The sequence below is a fragment of the Emys orbicularis genome, chromosome 15 (genome assembly GCF_028017835.1).
Source record: "Emys orbicularis isolate rEmyOrb1 chromosome 15, rEmyOrb1.hap1, whole genome shotgun sequence".
NCBI classification, from domain to species: domain Eukaryota; kingdom Metazoa; phylum Chordata; order Testudines; family Emydidae; genus Emys; species Emys orbicularis.
This window is the reverse complement of record NC_088697.1, coordinates 8,895,905-8,911,204: the sequence shown is the minus strand read 5'-3', so window position 1 is coordinate 8,911,204 and position 15,300 is coordinate 8,895,905. Positions and strand designations below refer to the sequence as shown.

The following is a 15,300-nucleotide window of genomic DNA, read 5'->3' as shown; positions in this document are numbered from 1 at the left end:
GATTACTTAGCAAATAACCAAAAACTCAAACCAAGCCTAATATACTAGATGGATAGAATATGAATTAGCAATTTCTCACCCTGACTTATGATAGATGCAGTCCCCCAAGTTTCCATACACAAGCTAGAAATCCCTTTACCCTGGGACCAACACTTCCCCTAGTTCAGTCTTTGTTCCTCAGGTGCTTTCAGGAGTTCTCTTGTGTGGGGATGTGACGTTGTGCAGTCTATATGGTTTTATAAAAATATGATAAGTGAATATGATGTAACTGGGATATGCTTCATGCAAAAGGTCTCTTGTAAGGGATCATTACAAAGCTTATAATCTACTGAGTGTGATCATCCTATTTGTATAAATGTACCACTCTTGTATCTAAAACTAGAAATATAAAATACAACTCTGAGGGCCTATTGTAATTATGCAAAGTGTGGGCCATTAATGGTGGTTTGGAATCTTGATGACTCCCATTAACCAGGACCATTGTCTGCAGATGGCTGTGTTTTACCCGTAAGTCTTCCTATATATGTGTGTGCTGGCAAGTGGGTAATGAAGTCTTGCAGTGACACGTGATCATGTCACCTGAACTGGAATCCATCTTTAACCTGGTGCTTTTCCAGTGAGGGGGGTGTGGAAACCCAGAGGGACAAAGGGTTCCCGCCTTATGCAAAAGATATATAAAGGGGTGGAACAGCCCAAAGAGGGGGAGAGGAGCCATCATGAAGAATCCCCTAGCCACCACCTGAGCTGGAACAAGAGCGGTACCAGGGGAAAGAATTGTGCCCAGGCCTGGAAGGTGTCCAGTCTGGACAAAAAAAAAAACTTACTGAAGCATCTCTGAGGGTGAGATTATCTGTATTCAGTTTGATTAGACATAGATTTGCACATTTTATTTTATTTTGCTTGGTGACTTACTTTGTTCTGTCTGTTACTACTTGGAACCACTTATATCCTACTTTCTGTGTATAATAAAATCACTTGTTACTTATTAATTAACTCAGAGTATGTATTAATACCTGGGGGAGCAAACAGCCGTGCATATCTCTCTATCAGTGTTATAGAGGGCGAACAATTCATGAGTTTACCCTGCATAAGCTTTATACAGGGTAAAACAGATTTATTAGGGTTTAGACCCCATTGGGAGTTGGGCATCTGAGTGCTAAAGACAAGCACACTTCTGTGAGCTGTTTTCAGGTAAACTTGCAGCTTGGGTTAAGTAATTCAGACCCTGGGTCTTTGTTGGAGCAGACGGGAGTGTCTGGCTCAGCAAGACAGGGTGCTGGAGTCCTGAGCTGGCAGGGAAAACAGGAGCAGAGGTAGTCTTGGTACATTACGTGGCAGCTCCCAAGGGGGTTTCTGTGATCCAACCCGTCACAGGGGAATGAGGCCAAGAGATGATGTCACACCCCACCTTAGGTAGCTTTTCCATATGGCGCGAACCCTTTGTTCTAAACTAAGTTCCCAGTCCAGTTAGTGGAAAAATACAGGTACCAAAATGGAGTTCAGTGTCATGTGGTCTGGTCACATGCCCTAGCATGCCCTGCTGAGTCATAGTAGCCATGACTCATGGGCTGGCTGACACATTCACAGGAAGGCTAAGCTCTTCCACGGTCCATTGTCTTTGTTGATGAGCCATCATCACTGTCTGGCTTCTTCACTGTTGTACCTGAAAGGCTCGTTGTGGGTGTTACCCAGAGTAAGCACATTTGAAATACAGATACATAGTCAATATTCATAACTTCAGATACAAACATGATCCATGCACACTGGTAGGATAATCATATTCAACAAATTATAACTTTTCCAATGACACCGAACATAACGCATCTTGCTCAAAATGCATCATAATTATGTCCTAATCATATTATAATCACCCCACTATGCTGAATATGGGGTGTAGTGTGAGATAGGGTCTAATTTCAAGGCACAGCAGTTGGGAATGGAACTTCCCCTCTTTGTGGAACAGGAAATTGCCCTCGAACCAGGGCTGGGAAAACTTCCCAGACTCCCAGTGCTGGAGCCTGAATCTACTGACACTTCATTAGTTACCACCATCCCCAATCTTTGTGGCAACTGCAAACTTTATCAGTGATGATTTTATATTCTCTTCCAGGTCATTGATAAAAATGTTAAATAGCACAGAGCCAAGAACCAATCCTTGTGGGAACCCCCTAGAAAGAAATCCACTCGACCATTGTTCCCCATTTACAATCACAGTTTTTAATCTATTTAATGTATGCTGTGTTTATTTTGTATCTTCCAAGTTTTCTAGTCAAAATATTGTGCCGAACCAAGTCATATGCCTTACAGAAGTCTAGGTGTATTACATCAATACTTTTAGTTGTAACCAAAGTTTTTATCTCATCCAATAACGATATCCAGTTAGTTTGATAGGATCTATTGTCTCTGAACTTTTGTTAATCGGTACTAATTATATTACCCTCCTTTAATTCTTTATAAATTAAATCCATATTCACTGCTCCATTATCTTGCCCAGTATCAATGTCAGACTAACACTCTTGTAATTAGATGGGTCATCTCTTTTACACTTTTTAAATATTGGCACAGCATTAGCTTTATTCCAGTCTTCTGGAATTTCCCCAGTGTTCCAAGTCCTAATTAAAATCAACATTAACAGTCCTCCACACTCCTCCACCAGGTCTTTCAAAACTCTTGGATACAAGTTATCTGGACCTGCTGATTTAAACATGTCTAACTTTAATAGCTGCTGGTTAACGTCCTCATGAGTTATTGTTGGAATGGAAAGAGTGTCGTCGTCAACATCTTATGATATGACTATATGATTGTTTTTCTCCAAATTCAGGAGAGAAATATTTATTGAACACTTTTACCTCTTCTGCATTATTTTTGATAACTCTGCCATTTCCATCTAGTAATTTACCACTATCATTGTTAGGGATTAATTTTGTACTTAATATACTTTTTAAAAACTTCCTTCTTATTTTCATTAATTGGTCATTGATTTCTGATAGCTCCCTTACCAATTTTCTACAATTCTGACCTTCTAACTTTTATCCTTTACTATTGACTTCCCCTTCCTTCCATATATTTTATTTGGAGAGTGTTGGGATTCCTACCAGGGAGCCACTAGTAGGGTCCAGAGACAGCCCCATCTCCTATATCAAGCGCTGGCTAGTAGGTATGTGATAAATGTGAAGACCCTGCCTCCGTCTGTCAGCTGGGAGACACAAAGGTTCTCTCTTTCTACCCTCTGATGCCTCCTGGTTGCTCTAAGGAAGGTGGGGTGGGACTCTGTTAACATGTGCCTCCCGGAGCTTCCATTTACCTGGTGCTGCTGTTCCGTGAATAGTGGGGTTGTGAGTAGGGCAGCAGGTACTGAGTGTTGGACTCTTTCGCTTTCAGGGGCCAGTGACGTTCGAGGAGGTGGCTGTGTATTTCACCAGGGAAGAGTGGGCTCTGCTGGACCCCACTCAGAGAGCCCTGTACAGGGATGTCATGCAGGAGAACTATGAGACGGTGGTCTTTCTGGGTAAGGAGTCCTGTCCCCACGGTTATTAGAAGCTGTCTCTAAAGAACCTGAGTAATAATTACTTTATACCTTTATTCATAATACAAGTTTTGACAAGTTTCCTTCCCCCCTTTTTTTGCCTTATGTCCCACCCACTAGTATAATTTTTGGACATGTGCCTTTCTGGTGCCATCAGTCATTTTAAAATTGTATGTAATGTATCCTTATTGGCTACATTAATAACTACATTAATAACTGTAGCTTTCATGCCTTTTCCTCATTTTAAGAGGAAAATATGCCGCCTGTAGAATTCTAAATTGAGTAAATGGGTGTACGACTCATGCATGGCTTGTGTGACAGTCAGATGAGCTCGTCTTTTGATAGGAGAGCGTATAATATTGCCATTCAGGACCCCACGGGTGAAGGGAGAACAGAGCCATAGGAAGGGAGGAGAAGGTGGGGAGTAGATAATTCTGGGGTGCCAGGACATGGGGAGGGTGTGTGCAGGATTAGAGCTAAGAAGCAGCAGGGAGGGATGAGGTAGTGAGAAGCAAGGAGAGAATACAAGCTGCCAAGGTGCCAGGAGGTGGTGCTGGCTGAGAGTAATGGGAAGAAGGGGAGGAGAGTGTGGAGTAAGGGCACCCAGGAAGTGGGCTGGGTGGGTCAGTGGGAGGGAGGAGAGGTTTGGGGATTTAGAGCTGTGGGGGATCCCAGACCTTTAACCCCGAATCCCTACCCAAGCCTTGTTGCTTTAGAGCCTGCACTCCAGTTTTATTTCAGTTCAGTTTCACTTCATTATACATTTTTTCCCCCAAATATTATTATTTTAACTCTTGACCTCCCTCTCCCCATATAACCTCCCCATCTCTATGCACAGCGACCCTGGCCACTGATGCTGAGTCCTTGCTGCATTCCTCCCTCCCATAGCAGGGCCCCTACCCAGGCACAAATGGACACTTTGTTGATGATGTCACAGGGTGGTAGTGTAGCCTGTACAATTTTTACACCTATAAGATTACGTATTCCGAAGCCCTTCACACTAGTCAGGTTTATCTCTATACGCTGATACAGTCTGTTCCCAAGTGTTCCTTTCCCAGCTCTGATGCCGCAAAGTGTTTCCTCTGTGACCCCCTTCTCAGCTCTGATGCCGCAGAGGCTTGCCTGTGTCCGGGTTCCTTTCCTCACCCCCCTTAACAAACATTCGACATTGGTGGGGCCTCACCTGGAGTACTGTGTCCAGTTTTGGGCCCCACACTACAAGAAGGATGTGGATATATTGGAAAGCGTCCAGCGGAGGGCAACAAAAATGACTAGGGAACTGGAACACATGACTTATGAGGAGAGGCTGAGGGAACTGGGTTTATTTAGTCTGCAGAAGAGAAGAATGAGGGGGGATTTGATAGGTGCTTTCAACTACCTGAAAGGGGGGTTCCAAAGAGAATGGATCTAGACTGTTCTCAGTGGTAGCAGATGACAGAACAAGGAGTAATGGTCTCAAGTTGCAATGAGGGAGGTTTAGGCTGTATATTAGGAAACACTATTTCACTAGGAGGGTAGTGAAGCACTGGAATTGGTTACCTAGGGAGGTGGTGGAATCTCCTTCCTTAGAGATTTTTAAGGTCAGGCTTGACAAAGCCCTGGCTGGGATGATTTAGTTGGGGATTGGTCCTGCTTTGAGCAGGGGGTTGGACTAGATGACCTCCTGAGGTCCCTTCCAAGCCTGATATTCTATGATTTATAGGATCTATGATTCTATTATTCCAATTTTTCTTCCCTCTCCTGTTTGACCCCGTTTATAGAGTAATATTCTCAGCTATTCCTTAACCAATCATTGTGCTGAAATTTAACTAATCAATTCTAACATATTGTAACATAATTCTCTAACCAATTATATCCGACTACCCTAACTAATTTACACCTAGCAAAATTAATTATACAACAGATAGAAACAATTAGAGAACCAGACTGATTAACAATGTAAAAGTGGTGGCCATAAAGATAAAACAATACAGAAATGAGTGTTTCACAACCACAACCATTGATATGTGATTTCTTGCCAGACAGGATGCTATCAAACTATGTTTTCTTTAACCATCTTAAGATCTGTTTCTTTATCTGGTGGTGATGGGCACTATCCAGACATAAACGTATTCCTACCAGCCCAATACCACCCTAGTTCATGTGACTGGTTTGGGATGTGAGGATGTGACCCTACGCTTCCCAGCTTATGGCTGCCCCTGCTGCTTAGCCAGAGGCCTTAGCCTAAGAACAAGGCCTCAGACTCTCCTAGTGAGAGAAGGCCCATACACAGGAGAACTGTGATTTTGATTCTTAGCTAGTTACAGGGGTATAAAGACAAAGTGATAAAAATACACCTAAGTTCTTAAAGTACAGGCTTTACAGGCAGGCCTGAATATCTATATTCTAACAGTAGGTTCTACCCCTTCCCCCATTCTGTGTCTGTCTTGTCTATTTAGATTGTAAATTCTTCAGGGCATGGATGTGACGAAGTGGGACTGTTCTTAATGAGATGTGACGAAGTGGACTGTTCTTAATGTTTCCTCTGAATACTGTGTGGGTGCCTCAGCTTCTGACCTACACTCTGTCACCTAGCAACTAATGGCCAGGCCCTTCCCCCCTGCAAGGGGATGCTAAAGGTGTGGGAGAACAAAGAGGTCAGGTGACCTCCTGGCCCTGGAAACGAACTCAGCAGAGAAGGAGGGGCTGGCGGGGGTTTCGGTTTGGAGCTGGCTGGGGACGGGGAGTGAGGGCAGATGGAGGTGTGTGGCTCGCGGGACCCCAGAATGGACCGGGCTGAGGGGTCCGGTTCTCTGTACATACAAGCTCTGTTTTAGACCATGTTCCTGTCATCTTATAAACCTCTGTTCTACTGGCTGGCTAAGAGTCACGTCTGACTGTGAAGTGGGGGGGTGTGTAGGCCCTCTGGCTTCCCCAGGACCCTGCCTGGGTGGTCTCGCTGTGGGAAGCGCACAGCGGGGCATATGCTGAATGCTCCAAGGTCAGACCCATGAGGGTGAGGCCATGGAAGCTTCTTACCCTGAAGACAGTCTGCTCCAAGGGAGAGGAGGCTCCCCAAAATCCTGATTGGCTTTGTGGGGAGCAGTTCCAGAGCATCTCCCGGGGACTCCGTGACACATGGCCCATCTACTATTCTCTGTTTGCACTTTGCCTAGCACAATGAGGACCCACTGTTAGTTGGTCCTTGCATATGATTTATAATAATAATAACTCTCCTGCCACTTTGAGCCCAGGAAGATGGCCTTGGAATGTTACTGCTTAGAAATGAGCTGGGGTTAAAACCATGGAATATTCTTTGTGACAAGTATCCCACAAATTCCACTGACCTCCCTTGTTTTCTTTGCCTGGAGTAGGGTTTCCAATTTCCAAACCTGATGTGATCTCGCAGCTGGAACGAGGGGAAGAGCCGTGGGTCCCAGACCTCCAGGGCTCTGAGAAAGATGTGCTCCCGAGAGCTGCCTGCACAGATAGGGAATTGGTTAAACCAACTCAAAAACTGTCCGTGAATACAGGAAACATTTGAGATTCCCTACAAAGACCTTGTGATCTCTCCAAGTTCAGAACTGTTCCCTGCAGATGTGGAATCACTAGGCAGAGGTCACTCATGGCTTCCCACCTATCCTGACTCACAACTGGCAGCAGGTCCCTCCCCGATCTCGCTTTCCCCTGAGTGTTCCGTGAGATGCGGACCAAAACTGATCCATTTCTCTCTTCTCTGTGGAAGGGTTTGGGGAAAATCAGCTCCTGATAGGTTTGATCTCTCCCACACATATTTTGGTTTGTTCACACCTTTTTCCATTCCTCTCTCTGAGATTTCCTTTCTTTCTGGCGCAGGGAGTGACCTATGTCTGGATTCTCTCTGTCTACCATCAGGTGATGGGATGGTGAGTGAGAATGAGGAGGAGAAATCCTGTCAGGAAGGTGCTGAGCAAGTACAGCCACATGGAACGTTATCAGGAAGATCCAAAGGGAATGTTTCCGGGAGTTGTGCACTCCAAGAAAAAGCAAAAGCCTGTGAGACTGAGGAGAGGCCAGAGGAAAATTTTAGTAGCGACTCAGACCTTATAACACGCGACAGAATCAACTTGGAAGAGGCACGCTACATATGCCATGAGTGCGGGAAAAGCTTCAATCGGAGCTCTGCCCTTATCAGACATCGTAGAATCCACACAGGAGAGACGCCCTACACATGCCCTGAGTGTGGGAAAAGCTTCAGTTGGAGGTCACACCTTATCACACATCGTAGAATCCACACAGGGGAGAAGCCCTACACATGCTCTGAGTGTGGGAAATGCTTCAATCGGAGCTCACACCTTATCACACATCGTAGAATCCACACAGGAGAGACGCCCTACATGTGCTCTGAGTGTGGGAAAAGTTTCAATCACAGCTCTACCCTTATCACACATCAGCGAATCCACACAGGAGAGATGCCCTACACATGCTCGGAGTGTGGGAAAAGCTTCAAACAGAGCTCAAACCTTATCACACATAGGAGAATCCACATGGGTGAGAAACCTTATGGATGCTCTGAGTGTGGGAAATGCTTCATTTGTCGTTCAGGCCTCATCTTACATCAGAGAATCCACACAGGAGAGATGCCCTACACATGCTCCGAGTGTGGGAAAAGCTTCAGTTGCAGCTCACACCTTTTCAGACATCAGAGAATCCACACGGGGGAGACACCCTACACATGCTCTGAGTGCGGGAAAAGCTTCAATCAGAACTCAAACCTTATCACACATCGTAGAATTCACACAGGAGAGACACCCTACAGGTGCTCTGAGTGCGGGAAAAGCGTCAGTCACAGCTCTGCCCTGATCACACATCAGAGAATCCACACAGGAGAGACGCCCTACACATGCTCTGAGTGCGGGAAAAGCTTTAGTCGGAGCTCACACCTTATCAGACATCGTAGAATCCACACAGGGGAGAAGCCCTACACGTGCTCTGAGTGTGGGAAAAGCTTCAATCGGCGCTCACACCTTATCACACATCGTAGAATCCACACAGGAGAGACGCCCTACACGTGCTCTGAGTGTGGAAAAAGCTTCAATCACAGCTCAAATCTTATCTCACATAGGAGAATCCACATGGGAGAGAAACCCTATACATGCTCTGAATGCAGGAAAAGCTTCAATCAGAGCTCAAGCCTTATTAGACATCAGAAAATCCACATGAGAGAGAACTGTAATAAATCCCTTGACTAGGGCTGGCCAAATTTTTTTTTAAAAAAATCACATTTGCTAATTCCCACATAGTGATTTTTGCACCATGTCCACCGTGGTCTCTCAGCTCCACCAGATGAGTTGCCTGCTTCTGCCTTTTGCAGCTCACCCTTCTTTGGGGTCAGTCCTGTGATCTTTTCTATCAACTCCTTTCCTTTTGAGTCGTAGGAGTGTGTGTCCCTCCAGCCAAGAATGTTCATCAGCTCCAGGTGGGAGAGCGAGGTTTGATACCAACAAGCTACATTGGTACAAAAACTACCTGTGCCTTACATTCAATAGGACTGTACATGGCGTTGGCTGCTCAAGTTAGTGATCTTGGTGTAAAAAGACAATTATAGTTGTAGAGCAGATGCAGCCCAGGTGCAGTGTTTGACATTAGCTTTCCCCTTGACCTGACCTAAACTCCATCACTTTTCCTAGTCTAAACAAACCCTGAGCATCATGGTTATACTGTTCCCCCATTTCAAAGCAATCGATAGTCATCAAGTTCCCCCTTCGGGAACAAATTGTTTCATTCCCAGTTGTTCTGATGTTGCTTCAGGTTGTGCTGGAGAGCAGATATTTTTATTACCATTTTCCTCACTTAAAATATATTGAACTATAACAAAGAGCAGGGATAGGGGAAAATGTCATTTCACCCTCTGTAACAACAGAAGAAGATAGGGTAAATCAGAGGGATTCCCTTATTCCCCATCACCATCCCAGTCCCCCTGTTGTTCAATTGGTTAGGTCAATATTTTTTCTAAAGGGCTGGGAAGAGGATTTCCTAGTAAATGACTTGTAGCTAAGCAAAATACCCATGCATTTGGCTCCCAAAGCAGTTGTGGCCCAGGCGTTGCAGGAGGTCGCTCCTGAAGATATCTCCTTCCTAATCAGGTGCATGTTGCCTATTATTTGGAAAATGCAATCCCTATCTAGGTAGAGATGGGAAAAATGGAAGTGACATTTCTCTTCAGCTCACCCCTGGGAGATGCTGCAAATGTGTAGAAAATGAAATCCGTGTTGAATGTGATATAGCTGCAGAAAGATAGATACCTGACAATTGGTGTTTTACCGGGATTCTAAGCCGCACCTGAATTTAGTTCCTAAATTAAATCTGTGCCTAAAGAAATAAAAGCGCATATTTGGGGGAGTTATACCTCACTATTGCTACTGATATGTTGTGTGGTAGGTGAAGAATTCTACGCCAGAGAAGTGTAAAATTACTCCAAGTAAGGTCAAAGATTTGACAAGAACTCTGGTAGAAATTGCACATACTGGTAGTTGAGTTTCACCCCAGAGATGGAAGCTATGGTGACCTGTGGCCAAGGTAAACTATTTTTAGAACCCTGCTCCCTTGTTAAGTGGCATTGGTCACACTCCTAAAGGATGCCATGATTAAATTGGGCACAACTGTCTTTTACCATTTGGATCCAAAGTTTCATGAAGCACAGAGAGAAACAGCTGATTCCTTCAGAGCCATTCCATGCCTATGGGTCCCAATCTGGCTGCCGTGTTGGACAAGAAGCACTTCCATGCTGGGCAAACAATGGTAGCCAATGAGGGAATGTATCAGATTCCATGTTCAGACTGCAGGATACATGAATGCTGAGTCCAGAGTCTGGGCTTTGGTCTCTTTGTTTTGCTTATTAAGTCTAATGCATTTGTATCACTTCTCCTGCTGCTACTTTGAAAGATTAGAAAGTGTAAAAATCAAGAGAAAACTGCCCTATAGGTTTATATTTTGTAATCTTTGAATAAGTTGTTACCAGCGACAATGAAATTAAACATGAAGTTATTTAGTGTAACGGAAGAGGCTGATCATGTGATAACTTTCAGTGTTACAATATAATTCAGGTTTTCTTCTAGTTCTCTCTCTGCCTCCTCCTACTACATTGGAAATGGTGGCTAATCCTGAAATTTAAAACCTCACTCCAAAGGAATTAGAGTGGGGGAATATGTGAGAGAAATAGCATGGACCAGAATAGAGACCAAGTATAGACTGTAATTATTTCTATTTAAAATGGAATTTATTATGATACATTTTAAAATAAATCTTCCCTTAAGAGGAAAATTACTTGAGACAAGATATGTAGCCTTTTACCCAGTTAGAGGGTAACAGCCACAGAGTTCTCCAGGTCTCTTGTTTGCAAAGCAAAGATGTCACATGAGGCAGGAGATGTCAAAATCTAAAATGGTGATGGATGTGTGATGGTAGATTTTCTGGGTTGTTTTTTTGATTTGGTTTGGTTTCTTAATTTAATTTAACTTTTGCAACCAGTTATTTTTATAGGTGCTGAGGACCCTTTTCCTTTTGAGCACAGCTGTTTAACCCTCAGGCCTGGTTCTGGAAACCTCCCCAAAACTGGCCTTGTGTTTCTTTCATATTTGATATCTTTGGGGTTCACACATCCACACTACATGCGGTTCACAGCAACAGATACTTTGAGAAACCTGCTGGGTTAAGAGAGCCTTTTCCAAACTGACATTGGCCCAAAGTCTGCCTCAATTCAGCTGGATTGGGACACATCTGTATCAAAGAAGTGGTTCACACCTGATTTGTCCAGAGACCTCGGGGGAGGTGTGGTAAGATAGGGTAAGTAGGAATCAACAACAATAAAGATAAAGGTAAGGGTGACAGACCTTCACCTTGCAGGTCGACAAGCCTGTTCTGTTCATTCCCTCTGATGCATCTGGTACTGGTCACTGTCAGGCAGCACGCTGGGCTAGATGGACCATTGGTCTGACCCAGTATGACCAGTCTTGCGTTCTTATGTAAGCCATCTATGGCCTTGTCTACACTGGTAAGTTTCTGCACAGTAAAGCGGCTTTCTGCAGTGTAACTCCCGAGGTGTACACACTGCCAAGCCACTAAGTGCACAGAAACTGAACAGTTGCTCTTCTCTGGACCCTTTCCAATTTCTCCACATCTTTCTTGAAATGCGGTGCCCAAAACTGGACACAATACTCCAGCTGAGGCCTAACCAGAGCAGAGTAGAGCGGAAGAATGACTTCTCGTGTCTTGCTCACAACACACCTGTTAATACATCCCAGAATCATGTTTGCTTTTTTTGCAACAGCATCACACTGTTCACTCATATTTAGCTTGTGGTCCACTATAACCCCTAGATCCCTTTCTGCCGTACTCCTTCCTAGACAGTCTCTTCCCATTCTGTATGTGTGAAACTGATTTTTTCTTCCTAAGTGGAGCACTTTGCATTTGTCTTTGTTAAACTTCATCCTGTTTAACTCAGACCATTTCTCCAATTTGTCCAGATCATTTTGAATTATGACCCTGTCCTCCAAAGCAGTTGCAATCCCTCCCAGTTTGGTATCATCCGCAAACTTAATAAGCGTACTTTCTATGCCAATATCTAAGTCGTTAATGAAGATATTGAACAGAGCCGGTCCCAAAACAGACCCCTGCGGAACCCCACTCGTTATGCCTTTCCAGCAGGATTGGGGATGATGCTCCAAAGAATAGTTCCCCAAATCTTAATAGCCTTAAAACTCTGCTCTATGAAATGACTGAACGCATGCTCCTCACCTATGGAAGCATTGCAAGGAATTGAGCTCTCAGATATGTATTGTTCAGTGAGAGCTGTTTGAACTTCTTTTACTAATGTCTTTCTAAGGTCTGTATGTGTTTTGGGGCGAGAGGACAGGAGAAGTATTAGCTACACAATAGTGAAATCTAAGGAGAAAACTAATTGGCTTTGAGGTTGTAGACTAAATGTAAGCAATAATTTGGTTTTGGTATTGAAATATTCAGCTGGGTAAATCTGGGTTGCACTGCCTGGGTAAAAATCTCTGATTGGGGTTTTGGCATCACTAAATATGCCCCTGCCTTCTTGGGTTGCTCTTTTAGAGTTTATAAGGGTTGATTTTCTGCTGTATTAATCTGATGGTTTGATTAAATTGATGACTTGATTCCAATGCAATATCCATGTTAACTCATTGATTTACTGATTTGACCTGAACTTTATCACTGTATTGTTTAACCCTTAGCTGAGTGGTGTTTATAGTCATTTAGCCTTAGTGATGTGTGCTCTTGGCTTTATCTGTTCATGTTAATAAAACATGTAACTGGGATATTGAGTCATTTCTTTCAATAAGCAACAGGGGCTGGAACTTTTATTTCTATATTTCCCTTTAATTCAATCTCCATTTTCTTCATTTCATACTCTTCTAAGTTAAGGAATGTGCAGCAACAAAAACTGACACAAGCCTTTTGCTGCCCCATTCTGTGCCCATCCAGCAGGAGTAGAGAACAAACACCTCCTGGAGCAGGGATTGTCACACTGGACTGTAAATATAGATGCACGTTCCCAAGGTTTGCTGTCTTTCTCCAATCATGGCATAAGGGTGACACCTACAGCTCCTTGTAATCACGCCTGGCAGGAAGGAGACACCTATGTGCATTCCCTTGGGAGGCAGGGGGATGTGGGAGACCCTGGACACTGGGGGATATTTACCCAGAGCTCAGGAGCAATCTACTCAGGGGTGATGCAGTAGAAAAGGGCTGGGTGCTGCTTTCCCCACTTATTTCTCCTTATCCCCTTTCGGTCTCTTTCTCCTCTTTCCATTTCTTCCCCCTCCCCCCACCCTCTGGCAGGGAGACTTGGTCATTTCCCTGCTCCCAGGGGCGCTCACTCTCCCGTAGCTGGATCGGCCCCTGCGAGTGCTAATAGGAGCAAGAGGCTGGGTGTGGGTCAGTCCCTGCAGTGGCTCTGGGACACACAGAGGCAAGAGGAGGAGCAAAGATGGGGCTAGTTCCCACCTCAGAAAGTCCCTGGCCTGGTGTGTTCGACAGCTGCAGCCTGGGTTGGGCTTGAAGGAGCCAGGAAGGGGCTGGAGCAGTGGGGAGCCGGGGGCTGGTAGGAAGGAAGGCAGGGAAAGAGCTGTGGGGCAGATCCCGGAGGCAGGGTTCTAAGGTACGAGACACTGCTGGTGCTGCTGCCTCCAGTGTGAGCTGGGAGTCGGCTGAGGTCTGGGCTGCTGCTGTGGCCCCAGCGGGACTGGTCCAGGGACAGACTTTCACTGAAGCACTTTCTGTGCCCATCCGAGGTGGGGACTTTCTCCAGCTGGACCCAGTCCTAGGCTCTGCTGCCCCTGGCCCGGAGCTGCAGGCACCAGGGGCCAGAGAGACCCCGGGGCCAGCGCTGGGCGGGCAGGACAGAGACTCTGCCCAAAGGCTCCGGGAGCAGCAGGTCTCACAGCTCCTGGGAATCTGCTTCCGGGTGGGTAACACGCCTGGGCGGGACCTGGACAGTGATGGAGCCGCTGCCCTCACGCTGCCTCAGGTGCTCTTCTTCGGTTCCTGTTCTCTCCTTAGCTCGGCCCCACTCTGGCCCAGGTAGTTCCAGCTCGCATGGAGGATGGGACCCCCTGGCCTGGTGACTCCCTCATCAGACTGCCTGCCCTGTCTGTCAGGGTGAGCTGGAGCTTTGGCCTCTCCCCATTGCCCCTGGGGACTGTCAGTCTCAGGGTCCTGATTTCCCATTGACCCTTCCCCTTTCTTTTGATACTGGGAACTAGCCCACCAAAAAAAAACCCACTAAGTTTTAGTAAGGGGCCAACAATCCCCTTACACAAGCCAGCCCCGTGAGGGTCACAGATGTCCAGAGAAAACAGCACAAGCTGGTTCCATGGTGTAATGGTCAAGACTCTGAATCCTGCAATCTGAATTCAAATATCAGTGGGACCTTGTCTTTGCGTGCAGCAAAGCACTGGCGCTTGAAGTGCTCACCTTCCCTGGCTCCAGTTGTGAAAGAGTGAGTCTTTTCCCTCCTGCTGGGTGACTCACGCCCTGGAGCCAGGTCTTCAGTCGGGATGGCGTGACAGGATGGTGGCAGTGGGTTGGGCCTCTAGAACTTGCCACCCTGGCTATTGATGCCGGCCGTCCTGCGGTTTGACCTGATGTTTGGGATTCTTGCTGCTTCACCTGATGCCTGCAAGTTTGGCCCTTGTGCTTGCTGCCACACTTTTCCTCTTGCCCACATGGACAGGAGTGCCAGGGCCAGGTTTCATAGTCAGGGATAGGCAGGAGGGACAAAGAGTCCCAGGCTGGAGCCCAGCAGACTTTTCCTCCTCTGGGCACCTAGAGCAGAGGCAGCTCGTGCTGACAGCTCCAAGGGAAGGCTTAAAAGCAACAGAGTAATCAAGGGCGAGGAGGACCATGCCTATGCATGGCCAGCTGACAGCCACAAAGGCACCTGGCCAGCCTGCTCCCTGGCATGCCAAACACCCACTGAAGGCCACCCGCAGACCAGCATGCAGGGCAGCTGCTGATGCTCTGTGGCCAACATCAGAATGTTGTAGGAAAGCAGGGCCAGCCCCCCTGATGAGGCCTCTGACCATTCCCACTCAAGGTGCTCACTTTCGTAGTGGGGCAGGAGATTTTTCCCCAGCTGGTGAGAAGCAGAGAAATACCCAGAAACACCTATTTAGCAAGCCCCCTCAAGCACAGGGACAGGCGCACATTTGGAAGAGGGAAACTGCTCTACCGCTGGCCTGGGCAGCCGCCCATTTTCTTTGGTAATTCAGGAATGGCAAATGCTAGACTGG

General features: G+C 46.0%; 1 pseudogene; it reads left to right on the top strand.

Annotated features, from left to right (window-relative positions):
* The window catches only part of LOC135889359 (zinc finger protein 850-like), a 452,984-nt pseudogene that overhangs the window by 235,937 nt on the left and 201,747 nt on the right, over nucleotides 1-15,300 (top strand).